The sequence below is a fragment of the Macaca thibetana genome, chromosome 11 (assembly GCF_024542745.1).
Source record: "Macaca thibetana thibetana isolate TM-01 chromosome 11, ASM2454274v1, whole genome shotgun sequence".
Lineage (NCBI taxonomy): Eukaryota > Metazoa > Chordata > Mammalia > Primates > Cercopithecidae > Macaca > Macaca thibetana.
In genome coordinates this window covers 113,573,778-113,596,165 of record NC_065588.1, presented here as the reverse complement: position 1 = coordinate 113,596,165, position 22,388 = coordinate 113,573,778, and the positions used below count along the sequence as shown (strand labels likewise).

Sequence of the window (22,388 nt, the reverse complement as noted above, 5' to 3'; positions counted from 1 at the left end):
TGCCTTCTGCAGGCACAGCCAGCCTTGGCTCTGATGCCACTATCTCCACCATCTCGTGGCCGTGCATTCCCTCCCAACCACCCTTCTCCCCAGTTTCAAAACAGCTTGTGCTCCCAGAGGGGAAGTGCCCCTACTCTGAGCTTCTTTTGGCCTCGACCCACACACAGGCAGACGTGGACTCTGTTTTGAGCAGGTGAACCGCCAGCCCAGTGGAACAGCAGCTTCCCTTCCCCTGGCTTCCTGATTTTCCCCAGTTGCCATGGTAATTGAGGGAGCAGCGTTCTGAGAATGACACCACTGAAACCCAGCACTCAACTTTGAAATGGTTCAGGCAAGGGACGCTGGACCCAAGACAGGAGGGGACCAGACTGCAAGGACTCAGCTCCAGCCTCAATTTTCTGGGACCCGCCCCCCATCCCGTCTGTGTGCCACTGTTCTTACTCTCATCATCATCAAAATCATCATTATTGTTGGCAACTGTTTCCTGAGCATTTACTATATGTCTAGCACTATGTCAAGGGCTTCACCAACACCATCTCATTGTGTATATCCTCACGACATCCCCAGGCCCATCCATGGCTCGGGAAACAGGCTCTGAAACTTGCCCTTGTGGCAGTCAGGAAGCGGCAGAGCGCTGGGGCTGGCGGCATTTCTCCAGGCCTCCTTCCAGTGTGTAGAAGACAGCACAGACCTCCATGCACCCTCATCAGCTTCTTCTTTATTCCTTCCTCCCCTCCTCATCCCCCACACCCCTCTTCCTGCCCCCAAAGTCACACCCCCCTCCCCTGCTGGATGTGCAAGACATCTGAAAAGCATTTATTAGTGACAAAGGGGGTGGTGGTTTTCCTCTTTGCCTCTTCTCTGTGCAACTCGAAGCCTGAGTGGGTTTGCTCCACTTGGCAAGGCTGGGGAGGAAGAAAAGATCAAATCACCCAGAGCCAGGTGCCAAGTGTGTGTGTGTGTGTGTGTGTGTGTGTGTGTGTGTCCTCTCTTTCCTTGCTTTTCCCCCGTTTTCCCAAGACTGTGTGAGCAGCAGCAACAGCAACGGGGAGATGCAAAATCCTTTGCAATCTGCCCAGGAAAAGACAGCTTTTGAGTCGGGTTTATATGGTTACCCATATGTTAGGGCCCCTAAGAAAGGAAGGGAAGCTGCGTTCCCTGTCTTCCCCTCCTCCGGCCCAGACCTTGGCCTCTCCACACCTGTGGCGCTCCCAGGCCACAGATGAACATGTGCCCTCCATCTTTCCCCCTCCCCAGATGCCAGGCCTGAGTGTGGCTCCAGAAAAGACCAGAACCAGGCAACATTTCCTGAACAGGCTGCCTTTCTCCGTCTGTCCACCCAAGAGCCAAGGCCAGAACCCAGGCTGCGACTCTGCGGGCTCCCGGGAGGGGCCCCCAGCACTGCCCAACCTGGGGGGCTGTGTGTTCCACTGTCCCATTAAGGAATGCTATCCCAACACTGATGTAGAGACAGAAATAACCATCCCTGCCTCCTATGGGGCCTTCTCTGCCCAAATAGACCTGCCCTCCCCTGCGTGGCTACTACATTCAGCCCTCTCCAGGCTCCCAGAAATTGTCGTTGTGTGTGTGTGTGTGTGTGTTTCCTGATAGAAAAAAAAAATGGAAATTAGGTTATATAAAAGATGTATGCTTTGGAGCCCAGAGCGGCTCTTTTAATGAGGGTTGCGACGTCTCCCTCCCCACACCCATAAACCAGTCGGGTTGGACGTCACTACTAATTCGTTTCAGCGATGATAGGATAAAGGAGGGACATTAAGAAATAAATTCCCCCTCACGACCCTCGCTGAGCTCACGGCTCAGTCCCTACATATTTATGCCGCGTTCCCAGCGGCTGGGTGAGGAGCTACTTAGCGCCGCGGCTCCTCGGAGGGGCGGCCGGGCAGCGAGGGGCAGCCGGGCAGCGAGCAGCGGCCGAGTAGACGGGGTGAGCCAGGGGCGCGTGCGGGGCGCCCAGCACTGCGCCGGGGAAGCTCGCAGCCTCCGTCCCGAACTTGGGTTCGCTGAGGCTGAGGGAGGGGACGCAAGGGGAGGGGAGAAGAGAAGGGAGGAGTGGGGGCTAGGGGAGAGGGGGTGGGGAGGGATCTTGGAGGCACAAAGCGGAGGGGAAGGGGAGGGACGCGCGCGGCTCCTACCAGGAGGCGAGTGGGTGCAACCGGCGCCCTCCAGCCGCGCGGGGCGGCGGACTCGGAGGATTCAGAACCCGGAGCGCGGCGGCCGCTGGCGCCCGGGAGGAAGAGGAGGAGTAGGAGGCAGGCAGGCAGGCGGGCGGGCGGGCGGGCGGGTGCGCAGCGCGAAGAGGCAGCCTCCGCGCTGCCCGGCTCGGCGGCAGGTGAGTTCCTGATCCGGGCGTCCCGCGCCCCTTCTCCGTCCCCAGGGCTTCCCTTTCCCGCCCGAGTCCCTGGTGTGCGCGGAAAGCTCGGGCTTTGCTGCGCGTCCCAACTTGGTTCGGGCGGCCCCATTTTCCTCCTAGCGGGCGGCCCCAGGCCAGGGGCTCCGGTCCGGGGGTCTGTGCGCCCAGGCTCCAACTTTGCAGGACCCCAGTCGCTCCCCAGCCGCGCGCTCGGCTCCGAGCTGTGCGCTGGCGGTAATGGCGGAGCCCTTGGCACAGCTCGCTACCTTCCCGCGGGCAGCCCTGGCTGGGGGATGCCAGTCCCTGGGGACCGTTGTACCTGCCCAAGCTCAACTTTACGCCTTCCTCTGTGCCAGACTCTGCGGCCGAATTGCAACTGCGAGCCGCAGGTAATGGCGGAGTCTTTGGCACCGCCAGCCGTCCGCTGCTGGGGACCCGAGGCTGGGAGGGCTCCGCTCCCCGGAACATCGCCTGGGCCTGGCCTCCAACTTTGTGAGGAGCCTCCTTGCGCTCTCCTCCCGCGGTCATGGCGGGGCCGCCGGCACCTCGCACTTCTTCTGTCTGGGCGAGATTGGGGTGTAAGAGCGCCGTCTCCAGAACCTGGGAAAGTTGTGCCTCTCCCGCGAAGGAAGCTCTAGGGAGGCCGAGGGGCGCGCTCCGCCGCGGTTCGGGGCTGGGCAGCGGCACCAGAGCTCGGTGAGGTGGTTTCCAGGTGGCCAAGGGTCGGAGCAGGGTCCCCGGGAGATCCAACTTCCAGGGCCACTCAGGGACCTTGCGTCCGCGGTCCTGGAAGGGGCTCTCTCGGGACTGCGCCCCAGAGGAGGCCAGACGCTCGCCCCCACCCCCAGGGCACTGTGACCAGAGAGCTCATGGCTCTCCAAGCCCCACATCAAGCTGTCTGGGGTAGACATCCAGAGAGGAAAGGCTCTCACAGAGAAGGCAGCCGAGGAGGGCAGGAACCTTTCCAGTGACTCCCCTGGGTTCTGGTCCTAGATCGACCTTTTACTTGTGTGACCTTCGGTAAGTCTCTTCATCTTTCCCAGCCTCAGTTTCTCATCTGTAAAATGGAGAAACAGTACCTTTTTCGTGGGGCTGTCGTGAGGACCTTAAAAAATCATAAATGTGAATATGAAGTCAGGGTAAGTGTTCATAACGCAGGAGGTGTTGCTGATTTTTCTTTTTTTTAAACCATTATTGTAATGCTCTGGGACCGGATCTGGGAGACTCGCACGCAGGTCTAGGGTTTCCCGCCAGTAGGAACTGGGGGGGTCTAGCCCACAGGGTACTACAGGCTGCAGAAGGTTGCTCTCGCCTCCGTCTCTAACCCGGTAATCCTGGGGAAGACGCATGGGATTCTTCCTTCTACTCCCATAACCCAGCTCAAACCCTGCGCTCAGGCCTAAGAAAAGCGCGCACAGCCGCCACGGAGGGAGGGTCCCTAGGGACGCCGCTAGGCAAGGGTGCGGTGCAGGCGAGCGCTCCTCTAGGCGCCTCATCTCACCTCTGGCGGCCCAGGACCTTGGGAGACAGCAGAAAGGAGCCCCCAGACCGCTCCTCCCGAGAGGAATGAGGGAAAATTGCTCCCTTTCTTCAGTGCTAATTGGGGTCGGGGCAAACGCAAGAAATTCATAAACACACCAGGGAACACTGACGCAGCTCTCTGGAGCACAGAATTTTCCCCCGTTATTTCTTCAGAACTGAAGATAAATCCCCCCAAGTGCGCATGGGTCGCGTCCGTTCTCCGCCCTCAAGGCATCTCAGCGGATGGTTTGAGAAGCCTCCGCAGGTCTCTGAAGGAGGGGGTCTCTGTCCCACCAGCACCGGCACAGCGGCCCCGGCCCCTTTCCACTAGCCTGGATTTCAGAGGCGCCCTGAGGGGCGCACAGCTCTGTCACTGACAGCTCCAAGGCACTGTCACACATATTCACCTGGAGCCTCTTAACAACTCTCAGGTTGCCAGTGCAGTCATCTGAATTCCATTTTGCAGCTGTGGAAATTGAGGTGTGGCAAACCAAGCTACCTACCCATAGTCACCTAGCTGGTAAGTGGCACTACCCAAGACCTCAACCCCAATTTTTGCTTTCTTAATTGGGGGCATTTTGCATACATCTGGGCACCTACGCAATCTGACATGTACCGGAACCTTGGCACACATAGCTGTATTTCCTGATACATCTGCTCAGCCAGAGGCCAGCCATCCCTATGGTCAGAGGCTTGGCTTTGTCTCCACAAATTGTGTGATTTTTTTTTTCCCCAGAGTCCCAGATCACGTAGAGAAAGAGTGAGCAGTGTGGTAGAGAGACCTGGTGAAGACCTCAGCTTGAGGCCAAGCTTAGCTCACTCCATGGCTGTGTGACCTCAGATTGTTCACTTAACCTTTCTGAGCTTCGGTTCTGTTGTCTGTAAAATGAGAACAGTAACTCCCACACGGGGCTGTTTTGAAGACTTTGTGATTATGTGTGTGAAAGGTGTTCTAGAAACAATGCTGTTATGCCAAGATTGGTGATTGTAAGGCAGGAAGGCCTTACAATCCGAAACAAATGGAGCCGTTTGGGGCCAATAGTGTCATCGTGGCTTTCAGAGCAGCCTGCTTTTTGCCCTTTCTGTCTCCTCTTTATTTTTCCCAAATGGCCAAAGCCAGTCCCCAGGAGCCTGTGTATTCCACGGGGAAGGACTTCACGGAGAAGAGTGAGAGGGCGGGGATATTGTGACAGGTTAGGCTGCTCCCAGTGGGTCTCTGTGAGTACGATGCAAAGAGTTGTCCAAGGTACCACTCAGACGGTTGTCCAGAAATGTCCCCGCTGGCAGGGTTGCTGATTTCCCAGGAGGCAGGAAGACTGGGAGGTCAATTTGCCTGCATATTGTGAGCACAGACAGGTTTGGCTGTGCCTGTTGCGCTCACAGTCTGCTGATGTTTTGGGGTGTCTTATGACAAGACTTCATGTGTTGCCTGTCACTCAGGTTCTATGGGTCTGTGAAGGGCTTGGAATGTGGTTAAGAGCCACAGGCAACAATGAGTGCTCATGAGAACTGGGGCTTTTTCCCATTAGAAACTGGAATTTGTAGGCTGGGCGCAGTGGCTCATGCCTGTAATCCCAGCACTTTGGGAGGCCGAGGCGGGCAGATCACGAGGTCAGGAGATCGAGACCATCCTGGCTAACACGGTGAAACCCCATCTCCACTAAAAATACAAAAACTTCTCCGGGCGTGGTGGTGGGTGCCTGTAGTCCCAGCTACTCAGGAGGCTGAGGCAGGAGAATGGCGTGAGCCCGGGAGGTGGAGCTTGCAGTGAGCCGAGATCACACCACTGCACTCCAGCCTGGGCGACAGAGTGCAGTTCCGTCCCAAAAAAAAAAAAAAAAAAAAAAAAAAAAAAAGAAACCGGAATTTGTAGAAGTTGATTTTGGCATTTCAGGACCCTTTTTAATCTGGATTGTTTGAACAGGGGGGCATGTTTCCTGCCACGGATCAGTGTGGGTTTTTATGGTTAACACCACATAAGTTATAGACATGACCATTTTCCTTGTTCTAATATATGACAACATTTAAACATCATCTAATCCAGCAAACGCCAAACATCAGCCCAGTGGGCCTTTAGTGTCAGAATACAATAAGTCACTGGTTAAAAGCAAAGATGCCAGACCCCACCCTAAATCTACCAAATCAGCATCCCTGGGGGAGACTGGAAATATCTATATTTTTAACAAGGCTGCTCCAGGAGATTCTAATACCCTCAGTTTTTGTCTGTCACCCTCCTTGTACAAATTGGGAAACTGAGGCCCAGGAAAGGCATGTGACTGGATGAAAGTCACACAGCACATTACTGCCAAAGCTGGGATAGAACTTCAGTGTCTTGACTCGCTGTCCAATCCTCACTGATGATAACTTCATGTTTCCTTTGGTACAAGCCCTGTAAATGCCGGGGTTTAAAGAACTTTAATTTCATCTTTCTGATTGTCATTCTAGATTAGACCAACTGCTCAGAGGAGACTGAAAATAAGTCCTCCCACCTTGACCTTGCTGGGTGTCAGCACTGAGTTCCCATCTAATCTTGGACATTAGCCCCACTATTTGATCTATCCCTTTCAGAGGGAATATTCCTTTTTTTTTTTTTTTTTTTTTTTTTTTTGAGACAAGGTCTCTCTCTATGGCCCAGGCTGGAGTGTAGTGGCGTGATCACAGCTCACTGGAGCTTCGACCTCCTGGGCTCAACTGATCATCTCTCCTCAGCCTCTCGAGTAGCTGGGACTATAGGCGTGTGCCACCACACCTGGCTAATTTTTTTATTTTTGGTAGAGACGGGATTTTGTCACGTTGCCCAGGCTAGTCTTGAACTCCTGGGCTCAAGCCATTTGCCTGCTTCGGCATCCTTAAGTGCTGGGATTACAGGTGTGAGCCACCACGCCAGGTCTAGAAAAATTCCTTTTATAAGTGACCTATCAGGTATAACTTCTGCAGAGAAGTAGTCACAGAGCTAATAAACCCAGTTTAACTACCATTGATTTCACCAAAGCCATTGGTTTGAGCTCATTTCAGCAGCCCTTCGGCCTTCCACCCAGCCTTTGCAAGTGTGTTTGTGCTGCTCACATGCCTGTTCTTAAGGTAGAAGAATGATGAGCAGCACCAGCAATGCTGGAAAATTGAGCCCATTCGAATCTTTTAAATGAAAATGATGTATCAACAGAAAGTGCCCCTGAGTCTCTAATTCAAGTATGGTTAACAGGGTATAGTGGACGTGGGTCTTGGCACAGTCGTATGATGCTAAGGATGAACAGCAGTTACCGTGGGCCGTTCGGCAGCAGACGTCAGCACATTTATCGTATGTGTCATGATACGTGTTAAATGGCAAGGCCAGTGCTGGGCCCCGAGGGCAGGTGCCCAGATAAAGGTGGTGTGAGCCCCACTCTAATGAAGCCTGCAGTCCGGCTAAGCGGTGAGCAACAGACAAGCCCTGTACCTGGCGTGAAGTTTCTGCAAGAGAGGTGGAGGTGAGGTGCTGTGGCAGCACCCAGGACAGGTGGTTGAGGGAATCAGGAAGGACTTCTCAGAGGAGGTGGCATTGAAGCCCGTAGCCTGATTTGTGGCACCCTCTCAGGGATGGGGTCCCCGGTGCCAAACTGGGCCAGCAGCAGCCAGGTTGAAAGGCAGAGTCTCACACTGAGAATCGTCTTAGGAAACGCGAGAGGCCAGCTTGGGCACTTGTGGATTCTGTGACTCAGAGTGAGAGTTAACATCTCTGACTCTCTGGCTTGTCATTCATGCAGCTGAGATTATGAGTACTACAGGGGGTTGTTAGGAGGATTTAGTGGGATAGTGTGTGTGTAACTCTAGAAGGGAAGCAGCATTGGGCCCATCTCAGTGATCATAATAAAGAAAAGAAATTGTAAAAAGAGTTAGTTAGCCAGCCAGACGCAGTGGCTCACGCCTGTAATCCCAACACTTTGGGAGACTGAGACAGGAGGATTGTTTGAGCTCAGCGTTCGAGCCCAGCCTGGAAAACAGCGTGAGACTCCATCTCTACAAAAGAATTAGCCAGGTGTGGTGGCGTGCACCTGTGGTCCCAGCTACTCAGTGGGCTGAGGTGGGAGGATAGCTTGAGCCTAGGAGGCGGAGGTTGCAGGGAGCCGAGATTGTGCTGTTGCACTCCATCCTGGGTAACAGAGCCAGAACCTGTCTCAAAAATAAATTAATTAATTCATCAATTAATTTTTTAAGATAGCCAGTTGGTGTAATCTGAGCCCCTTTCTCTTGCTCAGCCTCCGGTTTTCTTATTTGTGAAATGGAGTTGGAATTAAAGGGCATCTCCCATCAGAGACCTGCAGATATGTTCTCTTAGTCTGGCAGAGGTTTTTTTTGTTTTCTGTTTGTTTGGATTGGGGGGCATTGTTTTGTTGGGTTTTGTTTGAAGAGTATTTTTTTTTCCCTTTAGGTCACCAGCCTCACCATTCAATATTGTTTAATTCACTTGTCTGGCCCTTCAAGGCATTTTAGTTTATAACCCCAGGACTAACTTCCCTCAAAGACCTTTACAGCTTTAACATCCTCTGCCTTACCTAGAGCAACATGGGCCCAATTGTCATCCATCAGTTGTGTTTATGATTTCTGCTGACATTTCCTAGGAGAAAGGTGGCCCTATTCAGGTGGAAAATACAGAAGCCCTTTGCAAGGGGCGAAGTTCCCATTTCCAGCCTGGGCATTTCCCACCTCTGATTTGTATGTTCTGTTTCCTACTAAGACTGGGATTTCCTGGAAATGATGAGCCTTTACTTTTTGACCATCCACGATGCTTCAGGAGCCTACAGGTTTTCAGAGGTGCCCTGAAAAGCATCTCAGCTTCTGCTGGGAACATTTGCCCACTGGCATTAAATAATACTCAAGAATCTCTTCTTTATTGAAAACCTCACAGCTAAATTGTACTACCATGAGGATTAAAAAGGTGGGCCTTTCTGAAACCCATTTCCAGTTGGAAATGAAGAAGGAATCTTGTCAATTCAAAAAGCTTATGCAGCTTCAGATAGTATCCATGTACAGCCGTCGCTTCCCAGCTAAAGTATTTCTTGTCGTAAACAAGAGTGAAGTTAACCACTTCTTCATTTAACAAACACACCCTGAGCTCCCAGCTCTGTGCCAGACCCCACAAGAGAGGCTTTTGCGTAAAGAAAGGGAAGACAGGGTCCCTACCCTCAAGGTGGCTCGTGGTGTCCAAAACAGGCATCCACTCACCAATAACTAGATGTAGTGGGGTAAACGATGTGGGCAGTCCATCCTATTTAGTCACTAAGACAGCCACATGGATCACATTGGGCTCTATGTCATTCCAGGAATTTTCAGCATAAAAAAACGTATCCTCCAGGGATAAGTCAGAATGGTACTCGATCACAACTGACATATTTTGGGCATATTTTTCTCTTTAATTTTTTTGAAGCAGTCTATCAGCTCTGGAATATTCAGTAAAAAAAAAAATGAAAGTCAGTCATGTTCACGTGCCAGAAATCAGGTAATGAACACAGTTGATAGCATCTATGTGCTTGTTTGTTATGTCTTAGCTGGCAATACCTTCAGTTATCATTTTGCCTCTAATATCATGTAGTCACTGAAATGAAACCTCTTTCTTTCTCCCAAAGCATGGTATAAAATAATGGGACTGGATGGGTTTCTTGACTTGATATTTTTATTGATTTCGATGATCTTTTTAATAAACACCCCAAACTCCTATATGTAGATAAATATTGTTTCGCTTCCAGCTGCTGTCAAGGTCTAGGATTTCTTGGGTGTCCCTTCTTCAAGACTTGCCTTCAGAAAGCATGGTATTTCTTTCCGAATCTCCCTACTAGTGATATCTTACTGGGCTTTTGAGGATGCAGTTGAATTTCAGAAACAGCAAGAAGTCATTGAGAGCCACATTTTTTTTGGCTAAAATGGGTGATGACATTGGATGAAATGTAGAGATTTGGTGTTTGCTTGTTTGTTTGTTTCATTGTGTTTTTTTTTTTCATTGTTGTTTTGTTTTGCTTTTATGGAGATGGATTCTCACCATGTTGCCCAGGCTGGTCTTGAACTCCTGGGCTCAAATGATCCTCCTGCCTCGGCGTCCCAAAGTACTGGGATTACAGGCATGAACCCAGCCCAAAATGTGGAGATTTAGTTTAGAGGAGGGCTATTTTAAAAAAACAATATGGTATGATCAGGATTGCCTATCTGGTTCAAAACTGACATGTAAGTCAAGCATTGTGCGCCATGTACTTCATCTTGTGACCCTGACAATGGGAGCCAGCCTCCATGATGCTAAAACTCTTCCCTCGTGAGAACCCTTGACACCTATTACTGGGAAGCAGCTTGTCTGCTTCTCTCTCCTAACCAACAGGGATGAGATTTATGACTTGAGTTGTCATTGTTTAGGAAACAATCTTAACTGAGTATTTGGTGAAGTTGTGCAAGTACAGTATATAGTTAATTTTCTTAGGTGTAATAATGGTACTGTGGGTTTTGTGGGAGTCTGTCTCTATGCTGAAGGCATATGTGCTTAAGAATTTAGAGCCGAGACATTATGATTCTGCAACTTATTTTAAAATGGTTCATTTTAAAGGTAGGTAAGTAGGTAGGTAGATAGATAATAGATGGAGAGCTAGGTAGATAGATAGATAGATAGATAGATAGATAGATAGATAGATAGATAATAGCTAAAGGATAGATAATAAGTAGGTAGATAGATGATTGATAAATACATAGGTAGATAGATGAATAGATAGATAACAGGTGATAGGTAGGTAGATAGATTGGTAGGTAGATAGATGCATAGACAGATGATAGGTACGTACGTAGGTAGATAGATAGGTATGTGAATGGATGGACGAATGGATAGGTAGGTAGATAGGTAAGTAGGTAGGTAGGTGTGTGGATGGATGGATAGATAGATGACTGATAGAGAAAGACAAGTAGGTAAATATGAAAATGCTAATAGCTGTTGAATTAAGTTGAAAGTTTTTGGGTGTTTTTACAACATTCTTTTACATTTTCTCTTTAAACACTTTATCATAAAAAAGTTGGGAGCCAAGAATGGCTTTCAACTTTCCTCCTTGTTAAATTTTTCCAAGTTTCTTAGGAGAATAATATTTAGCCATCTCGTTTCTATCCCCTCACCTCCCACACATGAATACATGTGCACACGCACATATGCACACATGAACACACACATCTCTCTCTCTCTCCCTCTTTTTTCCTGGAAGCAATAATCCTGCAGTTTAGCAGAATGTCACTGTTTTTCATGGCAGTTTCTCTTTACATTTTTCCCTCAGCATTTTAATTAGGGCTGTGAGTCACCATGCTTTATGAAGGCTGGTGACAATGTCATTTACGGCTGTTTAGCATCCCAATCGAGCCCTCTTTGGCGGTGCTCATTACATCAGGGGCATTGAGCAGTGAGCAGGCGACAGTTCCCTCTGTCAGCAACAGAACAGGCTCAGGGCCTCTTGAGGGACTGAGAAATGAGCTTGAGGTTTGTTCATGGACTGAATGCACTTGAGCTTGAGAGGGTTGTGCAAAACTGAAGCTCTGACCTCCTTCTCAGTGATAGTGAGCTTTCTCCCAGGCCCACGCTTCTCACCTCCAGACATCAGCTCTTGAATACTTATTTATTTATTTATTTATTTATTTATTTATTTATTTATTTCTGTGACAGGGTCTTACTCTGTCGCCCAGGCTGGAGTGCTGTGTCATGACGACAGCCCACTGCAACCTCAACTTTCCTGGCTCAGGTGATCCTCCCACCTCAGCCTCCTGAGTAGCTGGGACTACAGGTGTGCACCACCACACCTGGCTAATTTTTTGTATTTTTTGTAGAGACGGGGTCTCACCACATTGCCCAGGCTGATTTCAAATTCCTGGGCTCAAGCAATCTGCCTGCCTGGGCCTCCCAAAGTACTGGGATTACAGCTGTGAGTTACCATGCCCAGCAGGTTCTTGAACACTTCTGGATGATGGAGAAGAGGCAGGATTCTGAAGCCCATCAAAGCTGGGTTCAAATCCAACCACTGCCATTGATTCACTCTGTAACCTTGACAAGTTATTTAATCTCTCTGTAAATCTCATTTTCCTCTTCTGTAAACACAGGAATAATTCCACTTCACTGCATTACTGAGGCCATTAAATGCTTGGCACATGCAGGCTCCTCCATCAGTTTCTCGGTAAGGATGAGGTTGGTGATTAGGATGACTTGGCTTAGACATGTCACGCCCTTGACTATCCATGTTCCTTCTGATATTCCTCATCCCTCGACCCAAGGGGCAATGGAGGTGAAGATTTGTCAGTCAGGGTCTAAGCAGGAAACAGAAGGCAGCTGCAGCTGGGACTTCCAAGATAATTTAATTAAGGAGCAGCTTATGGACACAGGTTAAGGCACCAACAAGAGGGTGCTAAAGTACTCAGGGACTAGCAACCAGGGCAGCAGTTGCCACTCCAGGCCTGAAGGAACAGGGGGAAGCAACAGTGTTACTGAAGCCCTTTGGGTCGTGAAATGGAGCGGGGGTGCTGGCGAAGGAAGGGTCCCTGTAGAAGCTATACTCAGAAGGGAATGCAGACCCTGCCAGACTACAGCACTAAGAGAGGGAGAGAGAAGAGAAAGAAATACCCTGGCCTTTCTCTGCTTCTCCCTCATCTCCTGTCTCCACGTCCCATTGGCCAAACCCAATCAGATGCCAGAGAGCAAGAGACTTTCTTTCTTTCTTTCTTTTTTTTTTTTTGAGACAGAGTCTCGCTTGGTCGTCCAGGCTGGAGTGCAGTGGCATGATATCAGCTCACTGCAAGCTCTGCCTCCCCGGTTCACGCCATTCTCCTGCCTCAGCATCCGGACTAGCTGGGACTATAGGCGCCCGCCACCACACCTGGCTAATTTTTTTGTATGTTTAGTAGAGATGGAGTTTCACCGTGTTAGCCAGGATGGTCTCGATCTCCCGACCTCATGATCCACCAGCCTCAGTCTCCCAAAGTGCTGGGATTACAGGCTTGAGCCACCGCGCCTGGCCAAGAGACCTTTTGATGTCCATAGAGGTCAGTCTCTTCGGAAGCCCAGATAAGTTTGGAGAATGAATCTAGGGGCAAAGGATGGAGCACAACTAGCACAGATGGGGGGAAGGAGGAAGAGCTCACCAATAATGGTGAGTAAGACCAATCCCGGTTCATCAGCTCTGAGCAAAAAGAAGTTTCCCTGAGTTGGGACGTTCTGGAATGTCTCCATTTTGCTTCCCGGATCCAGGACATGGTAGTGTGTCTTCAGTTTTCTGTAGGGTCCTTATGAAATCCTCAAAATAAATCAGGCATTTGCTTTCATTTCAAACACCCAAGGTACTTTGAGAAAATGAGAGTGGGTACTGTAAAATCAAGTGAACAGTGCCAGGGCATTGCAACTTAGCCTGCAAATTGTAGGGTGGAGTCCTAAATAAAGCACCCAGTTAATTGAGGAGGTGTGGCTCATTGAAGAATCTGTTGAAATGGTTTTGGTGTGGCCGGGCGCGGTGGCTCAAGCCTGTAATCCCAGCACTTTGGGAGGCCGAGACGGGCGGATCATGAGGTCAGGAGATCGAGACCATCCTGGCTAACACGGTGAAACCCCGTCTCTACTAAAAAAATACAAAAAACTAGCCGGGCGAGGTGGCGGGCGCCTGTAGTCCCAGCTACTCGGGAGGCTGAGGCAGGAGAATGGCGTGAACCCGGGAGGCGGAGCTTGCAGTGAGCTGAGATCGCGCCACTGCACTCCAGCCTGGGCGACAGAGCGAGACTCCGTCTCCAAAAAAAAAAAAAAAAAAAAAAAAAAAAAATGGTTTTGGTGTACAGTCAACAGGTAACAAGTAAGTGCCTGTTGAATGCCCACTCTGCATTGTCCCTGAGCACATCACCCATCGTCCCGTGACAATGGCGTGCTGTGCCCTGCCAGCCAGGCATGCAAGTCTTATCAAAGTGCAAAAGGTTCTTAGATTTCAAAGCAAGGTTTTCTAATGATAGCATCTCAGGAATCCTGAGATTTTACTGCTGACTTTCAAGGAGAGTTGTAGATTAAACTTGGAGAAACTTTCTTGGTGGAAATGACAATGATGCTGTAGAAAAAACTCTGAAGTGGGAGCTGAGAGTCTGTGTGTCTCTGGCAATGATAATAACACCAGCCAGCCAGGCACAGTGGCTCACGTCTGTAAACCCAGCACTTTGGGAGGTTGAGGAGGGAGGATCGCTTGAGCTCAGGAGTTCGAGGCCAGCCTAGGCAACATAGCAAGACCCCATGTCTACAAAAAAATTAAAAATTAACCAAGTGTGGTGGCTTATGCCTGTAGTCCCAGCTATTCAGAAGGCTGAGGCAGGAGGATCCTTGAGCCCCGGAGTTCAAGACGGCAACTAGCTATGATCGCACCACTGCACTCTAGCCTGGGCAATACAACAAGACCCAGTCTCAAAATAATAAATAATAACACCAGCCAATGTTCTTCATGTACGTGCTACAGACTAGGTACCATGCTAAGCCCTGGGCCTGTATAATCACAGGTTTCCAAAATATGGTGGTTACTCCACTGGCGGGACCCATTTTTTATTGTTTTATTTCATTGAGGTAAAATTCACGTAACATAAAACTAACCATTTTAAAGTAGCATTTAGTACCTTCCCAGTGTTGTGTGATGATTGCCTCTATCTAGTTCCAAAACATCTCCATTACCCCACAAGGGAACCTTGTACTTCTTAAGAATTGAAAACAAGTATTCAAACAAAAACTTTTCCATGTGTGTTCGTAGCACTATTCACAATAGCCAAAGGGTGGAAACAACCCAAATGTCTGTCAGTGGACGAGTGGATAAACTAAAAGCGGCTTATCCATCTATGTGATGGAATATTACTCATCCACTGAAAGGAATGAAGTGCTGATCTGTGCTATAACATGGATGAACCTCAAAAGCGTGATGCTGAGTGAAAGAAACCACACACAAAAAGCCTCATCTTGTAGGATTTCATTTATATGCAGTATTCAGAATAGACAAATCCATGGAGGCAGAAAGCAGATTAGTGGTTGCCAGGGGGCAAGGAGAGGGGAAAGGGGGAGCAACCACTTTACTGATACTCATTTTTTTTTAAACTTTTATTTTGAAGTAATTTTAGATTCACCGAAAAGTTGCAATATGGTACGAGCTTCTTTATACCCTGACCTAGTTTCCCCAATGTTAATATCATACATAACCATAGTCTAATTATCAAGAACAGAAGATTGACAATGGCATGATATTAACTAAACGACAGACCCTGTTCGAATGGCACCACTTTCTCCACTGCTGTGCTGTGTCTGTTCCAGGATCCCACATTGCTTTCGGCGCTGATTTCTGTCTGCCTCCTCTGATCTGTGACAGTTTGTCAGTCTTTCCTTGTCTCCCGTGGACTTGACACTTTTGAAGATGACTGGTCAGTTACAGTGCCACTTCGTGTGAATTTGTTCCACATGTTTTCATGATTAGATCAAGGCACCATTTTAAAAAAAATTTACCCATTAAATATTTGTTTTGATAGATCATAGAAAAAAAGCAGCTAGCAAATTTATACCATGATTTCGTGGATTTTAGCTTTTAGGATGAGGCTATAGTAAGTAAGATAGGAAGTCAGTTCATTGTAAGGGAAAATATTAAATAAATAATTGCATAGGTGAGACATGGGTATGATGCAAAGATAGAATGTTGGTAAGAGCAGCATGGGAAACATTACGTTACCTCGTGGAATCCTCAGAAGAGCCCTGCAAAGTAGATTCAGGACTATTGTTTTTCTCCATTTTATAGATGAAGAAACAGGCACCAAGATGCTGAAGCCCTTGACCGAGTCACATGTCAGTAAATGGCAGAATCGGGATTTGAATCCCGTGCCTGTGATCTTAAACCATGACATTCCCCCATAATCCTTCCTTCCAACCTCTGCGACATCAGCTTATAGACTGTTGAAGGTGACGCCGTTCTCTTCTGTGATTTGATTTCGGGGGATATTTGCAGAGCTCTGTTCAGTAAAGCTAACTCAGCTGGGGATGTGTCCCGCGGTGCTGAGGTGGGGTGTCCTCCAGGGGCTTCCCAGGTGTGCGGGTGCAGCACGAGATAAAGACCAAGCCAGTTCAGGTAACCCCCAGGTAGAGTCACTAAAAAAAACTGTAGGGGATCTAGGACTGAATCTTCCCTCGGAATGGAGGAAGGAAGTTGCGTTCCACTCAGCTCCTGTTAGAATGAGTACGCAAGGACTGGTTTGACATCAAAAGAAAAACTCCAATTTAGATAGAAAGGTGTCACTCCAGGAAGGGCTTTGGTGCACACCCAAGATGAAAGAAGAAACAGATATAGACATAAAGATGATGATCGTGCAAAGTGCTGCGTCACTCTCAGTAGATTTAACCCAGGGAGAACAAGGTCAGGGTTGAGCATCAGCGCCAGGGCACAATCTGGGGTGGATGCTGTGATCTCCTGTGGAGGTGGGGATCCCATCGAACACCTGGATCGACTGGGGCCACCTAGGACAAGACCCAAATCACTGAGCACACCATGTCCCTTCATTGAGTAGCTTCTGAAGGTGACCTTCCTTGTTGCCCTTTAAAACTCACTCTCTAGCAGGGGTCCCACAGTCAAAGGCCTATAGTCAAATACTTATTGGCAAGAAACGAATGATGGGGGCCACAGGTTGGTGCAGGGGACCCAGAGAGCTCATGCCCCACCTATAGGGGGTGCCGCCACCTACTCTAGCTGTTTGGAGTGTGCTCAGGAACTCAAGCCCAGTATTAACGTATCTTCCACAGTTCCAAGAAAGCCAGAGATTTTTATCTTTGGTGAAACCTCCAGTTTTTTTGTTTGTTTGTTTGTTTGTTTGTTTGTTTTTTCCTTTTTTTGAGACAGGATCACACTCTCTTTCACCCAGTCTGGAGGGCAGTGGCGCGATCTCGGCTCACTGCAACCTCTGCCTCCCAGGTTCAAGCAATTCTCCTGCCTCAGACCCCCAACCAGCTGAGACTACAGGCATGCACCACCACACCCAGCTAATTTTTGTATTTTTAGTAGAGACAGGGTTTTGCCATCTTGGCCAGGCTGATCTTCAACTTCTGACCTCAAGTGATCCACCTTCCTCGGCCTCCCAAAGTGCTGGGATTACAGGTGTGAGCCACCATGCCCAGCCTGAAACCTCTAGTTTTTAAATGGTGGTAACAAATTTGGGGGGAAAAAAATTAACTGTATGAACCAAATGCAACTCATTTGTATACCTATGGGCTGTCTTTGATAGAATCTGACCAGAGCCTGATTGAAGCATATGATATCCTGGATCTGAGGCATTTTTTGTGCAGAACAGGTGATAGTTTGAGTTGAATTCCAAATTTCCTTTGAAATGGCCATTTGTGTAGGTCACAAAAAGTCACACAGGGCTTTAGAAGCAAGCTGTACCAGTGTTTCTTAAACTCCAGTGTGCATGTAAATCTGCTGGGGATCTTCCTAAAATGCAGAGCCTGAGTCGTAGGTCTGGGCTGGGCCTTGGGATTCTGCATTGCTGACATGTTCCCAGGTGATGGTGATGGTGCTGGCGCAGGGACCACACTTTGGGTAGCAAGGGACTAGACCATGTTCATCGCTGGTGATTTTGCAAACTCCATTAAGACCCACCCCACATGGTCTTTCCTTTTTCTGAATCCAAGTTTTGTTTCTGTTTTTTTTTTTTTGAGACAGAGTCTCATTCTGTGATCCAGGCTGGAGTGCAGTGGTGTGACCTTGGCTCACTACAACCTCCGCCTCCCAGGTTCAAGCCATTCTCCTGCCTCAGCCTCCTGAGTAACTGGGATTACAGGCACGTGCCACCACGCCTGGCTAATTTTTGTATTTTTAGTAGAGGCAGGGTTTCACCATGTTGGCCAGACGGGTCTCACACTCCTGGTCTCAGGTGATCCGCCCACCTCAGCCTCCCAAAGTGCCGGGATTATAGGCGTGAGCCATGGCACCTGGCCTGAATCCAGGTTTTGTTAACCAAGTGTCTAAAGTTTCATTCATTTGTAATGGGCCGTGCCATCACCTCCCTGCAGCAGCTTTCAGGAAGTGAAGTGAGACCAGTTTGGCTTTCTGCATGGCAACCACTGGCTAGAACTGCCCTCCAGATGTGGCATGGGGCCCTCAGTTCTCTACAGTCCCCTCTGCTCCCTCTCACTTCTCACAGGGCTGCTTCATTCAGTAGCTGCAGACTTAGAGATTGAGACCCTGATTCACTGAGCACCTATTATGTGCCAAGTCCTGTGCTATGCACAGGTGGTTCTTTTGTTTTTGTTTTTGTTTTTGTTTTTTTTGAAACAGGGTCTTGCTTTGTCACCCAGGCTGTAGTCCAGTGGTACTATCATGGCTTACTGCAACCTCAACCTCCTGGGCTCGATAATCCTCCTGCCTTAACCTCCCAAAGTGTTGGGATTACAGGCATGAGCCACTGGACCCAGCCCTAAGTAGTTACTTGATAAAAGCTGAGTAAATGAAGGAATCATAGCAGACGTCTCTGATACCATAATCATTATTTTTATTTGATTTTTTATTTGAAAAAGTGCATTATCATCTGTGGTTCCCTTTCAGCACTAAATATTTATTTTAAGCTTCTTATCCTGATTATGAAATTGATTGTTTAAACATTTACTTTGACAAGTGACTAGAATCTGTTAGCCTTGCCCCCTCATCTCACTTTTAGTGGTATCTTCAGATACCCTGTTATCGATCCTTAGGAGGCAGATAATTTTTGGAGGTATTTCACCAGGAAGAAAGGTAAGCCAATATTTGACTGCTTGGGCAATAATTTAAATTGTTAAGCTCCAGCATAACAAGACAGAAAGAGCATCTTGCAGCTGGGCACAGTGGCTCACGCCTATAATCCCAGCACTTTGGGAGGCCGAGGCAAACGGATCACATGAGGTCAGGGGTTCAAGACCAGCCTGGCCAACATGGCAAAATCCCATCTCCACTAAAAATATAAAAATTAGCTGGCAGGCATCTGTAGTCCCAGCTACTCAGGAGGCTGAGGCAGGAGAATTGCTTGAACCCAGGAGGCAGAGGTTGCAGTGAGCCAAGATTGTGCCACTGCACTCCAGCCTGGGCAACAGAGTGAGTCACTGTCAAAAAAAAAAAAAAAAAAAAAAAAAAAAAAGCAAGCAAACAAGAATGAATCATATAGCCTGAGTTTGATCCTCGTTCTGACTCTGTTTCTAAGAATCTTAGACAAGTCCTTTCCTAACAGCCTCTAGCTCCTCATCTGCAAAATGCAATGTTAAACCAGTGACTTCTACCCTTATTATTTATTGTGTAATGGAATACTTGGGGAATCATATTAATGCCATGGCCTGTTTTCCCCATATAAATGCACGTATCACAAAAGTTGCACCCACAATTTCAGGATTTTCAGGGTTCCCTGAGCCCTGTAGGAGGTTTATATAATCAATGTTGTGAACTAGAGTAGAAAATCCCTAGCATCTCTTTCAACTTTCAATTACTAAAATTGTAGAATTGAGCTAAAAATACATAGCAGTACTTAGAACGTTAGAAAAGCAAAGACGTTGAGTTCAGACAAACTTAAGTCCCCACCACTGACGCTAGCTGCATAATCTATGACTTAATGTCTTAGAGCCTCGATTTTAACATCTATAAAATGGGAATTATAATGTCACGTCATGTTCATATCGTGTTGCAAGAATGAAAATGAGATCTTCCAATAAAGTGTTTACATATAAAAATGTTCAAAATATTAAGTTGAACCATACAAAATTGAAAAATTTGATCACTTGCAAAACTGTTAATTTCATATATTTCAACCTAATAAGTACTTAGTCACCAAATACTTATTTCATGCTTACTAGGTGCTAACATATTCTAAGAAGAAAGTCAGTTATATTGTGCAGATGAAAGCAGACCTTTGGTGCTTTAGTTCCAAGCAAGCGGCCAGCAAATGTATACTAGGCTCAGCCCTGCCTTACTGAATATTTTCCCTCCTGTCCTTGCTACTAGTCTACACATTCATGCTAAGGTAGGGCAACTGCAAATACATTTTATACAATTGAAGAGTCTTGATCTTTTACTAAAGTTTGACCCAATTGCATTTATTGTTATTACTGTTATATCTGACATATATGGAATTATTTCTGCCATTGTAGTTTGTGTTTTCTATTTAACATGTTTTCCCTTTACTGAAATTCATTTGTAACTGATTCAGGCCTGTATGGATGCTGTGGATCTGTTTAAAGGGAACTTTCCAGTGAAGGGAACAGATATTATTACTGCTGTCTTAAAATAGTTATTCTTACTTCTTTTTTCTTCCCTGAGCACTTTTTGTCAGCCTTTTGACTCAGCTCCCCTATACCAGAAAGCACCCAAGGATGCCAGGCATGAGAGAAGAAATTTGGTTGAGCATCAAGTTAACATTGATGTGCAATTTGGAGAAAACAGTTACTGATTTTCCCTGAAAAATAAACAGTCAACATTGTCATTATAGTTGACATTTACAGTTTACAAAGTGCCTTTTGCTGTGTCCGTCTTGCTTAATCATTACAAAATCCTTGGCAACTAGTTGTTATCACCGTTTCAATTTCACAAAAGGAAATCGAGAGTCAAAATGTTAAATGACTTATCCAAGATCAAATAGCTTGTAAATGGCAAAGCTTGGAATTGAGCCAAATTGAGCTTATTTTTTATAGCTGAATTCTCAGAATTATGGAAATGACGTTATTAGGAAATGTTGATTCTTGCAATATACTAGACCACAACTAAATTACTTATTACTACTCATGACAGACAATTCTATGAAATGAGTTTCATTCATTCTTATTCTTTTTTTCACCATTTTCCTCCCTTCCTCCCTTCCTTCCTTCCATCCATCCATCCTTCCTTCCTTCCTTCTTTCTTTTTGACAGGGTGTTTCACTGTCACCCAGGCTGGTGTGCAGTGGCACGATCGTAGTTAATTTTTTCTTTTTTTTTTTGTAGAGATGGGGGTCTCACTGTGTTGCTCAGGCTGGTCTTGAACTCCTGGCCTCAAACAATCCTCTTGCCTCAGCCTCCCAAAGTGCTGGGATTACAGGCATCCAGCCCTTTCACCCCATTGTTCAGGTTTCCCTCTCTCAGGAAATCCTTCACACTCCTTCTACTAGTGGAAGCCAGGAGCTGGGAGGCCACTGCAGACACCTCCTTCTCTGTTAGCTTCTGTATCCAATTAGTCACCAAATCTTGTTGACTCAATCTTGTAAACATCTCTTAAATCGACCCACCTCCTTCCTTCCTCACTTTCACCACCTGATCCTTAACCACCATCATCGCTCATCTCTGGCCTGCAGCAGTCTCTTAACCAGGCTCCCCGTACCCAGCCTTGATTTTCCCAACCATTTCCATCCAGCAGCAGCCAGAGTAATCTTCATAAAATCTAAATCTGACCACTGTACTTCTTGTCTGAAAACCCTCCAATGTTTGCCATTGCTCTAAGAATAAAGTCCAAAATTGTTAATTTGCCTTTCAAGAGACCTGATGATCCAGTCCCTGATGACCACTCCAGCTTTATCTCATGGCGTGGCTTTCTGGTCTCACCACAATGCCAGCTCCATCCTACCACAGTGCCTTCTCACATGCTGGTCTCTGTCCTCCACTTCTCACTTCCTCCATCCACCTTCTTATCTGGCCGACTCTGGATCCTGACTCTTCCTCCAGGAAGCCTTCCCTGACCACCACCATCCAGACCATGTTATGTCCCTTATGCAAGCTCTCATTAGCACCCTGTATTTTCCCTTTTGTTCTACTCATTGTTTTTATCACTCATATTTCTCTCCAACTACCTCCACCCTAGGTTGTAAGCTTGAGGGCCGGGATGCTGTCTGTCTTACCCATCCCTGTAATCCCAATGCAAAGTCCACACTGACTGCCCTGACCTGGGGAGAGCTGTGTATGAGTTAGCAAATGAATGGTTGGCATGAATGAAAGAAAAGGAAAGATGAGAGGAGGCAAAGGAGAGAAAGAGGGAAGGAGGAAAAAAAAGTAAAAAGTTGAGTATAAGGTTGATGGGGGTAGAAAATATGTGCCATCTTATTTTAATGATTGTTAAGAAAAGTTTCTGAGACCACTGATAATATGTTTTCTTTTTATAGTAATGAGGCTGTCCTCTTGGCCGTGATTATGTTTGCATATCTAGCCTGAAATGGTTCAATTTTCTTGATGTGTAATCTAAAGTGACTCTAAAAATAATAGTCAACAGTAGCACATGCTTTAGATGAATTGTCCCATGCTTTAGATGAATTGTCCCCTCTAATGCACTTCCATTTAAATTATCCCATGTGATTTATTGGTTTCCATATTTAAGGCAGAAACCAGAATTGTTCCCACTTTACAGATGAGGAATCTGAGGCTAATAGGCAGCAGAGGTGGGTCACACACCCTGGTTTTTCTAGCTCCAAATTCATGCCTTTGACCCCCACACAGCATTACAGCAATGAGGCATGTATGTAGGGGCAAGGATGGGAGGCAGAAGTGCAT

At 47.3% G+C, this 22,388-nt stretch overlaps 1 protein-coding gene across 2 annotated transcripts in view; it reads left to right on the top strand.

Annotated features, from left to right (window-relative positions):
• NOS1 (nitric oxide synthase 1) overlaps window positions 1-22,388 on the top strand; it is a 232,423-nt gene that overhangs the window by 77,351 nt on the left and 132,684 nt on the right. The window contains exon 1 of one of the 2 annotated variants that reach the window (XM_050747841.1): window positions 2,296-2,350. The exons of the other annotated variant lie outside the window; for it this stretch is intronic. The gene's annotated coding sequence lies outside the window, so the exon portion shown is untranslated. Of the gene's footprint in view, window positions 1-2,295; window positions 2,351-22,388 lie in introns of those variants that run through there. 2 annotated transcript variants of the gene reach the window in all.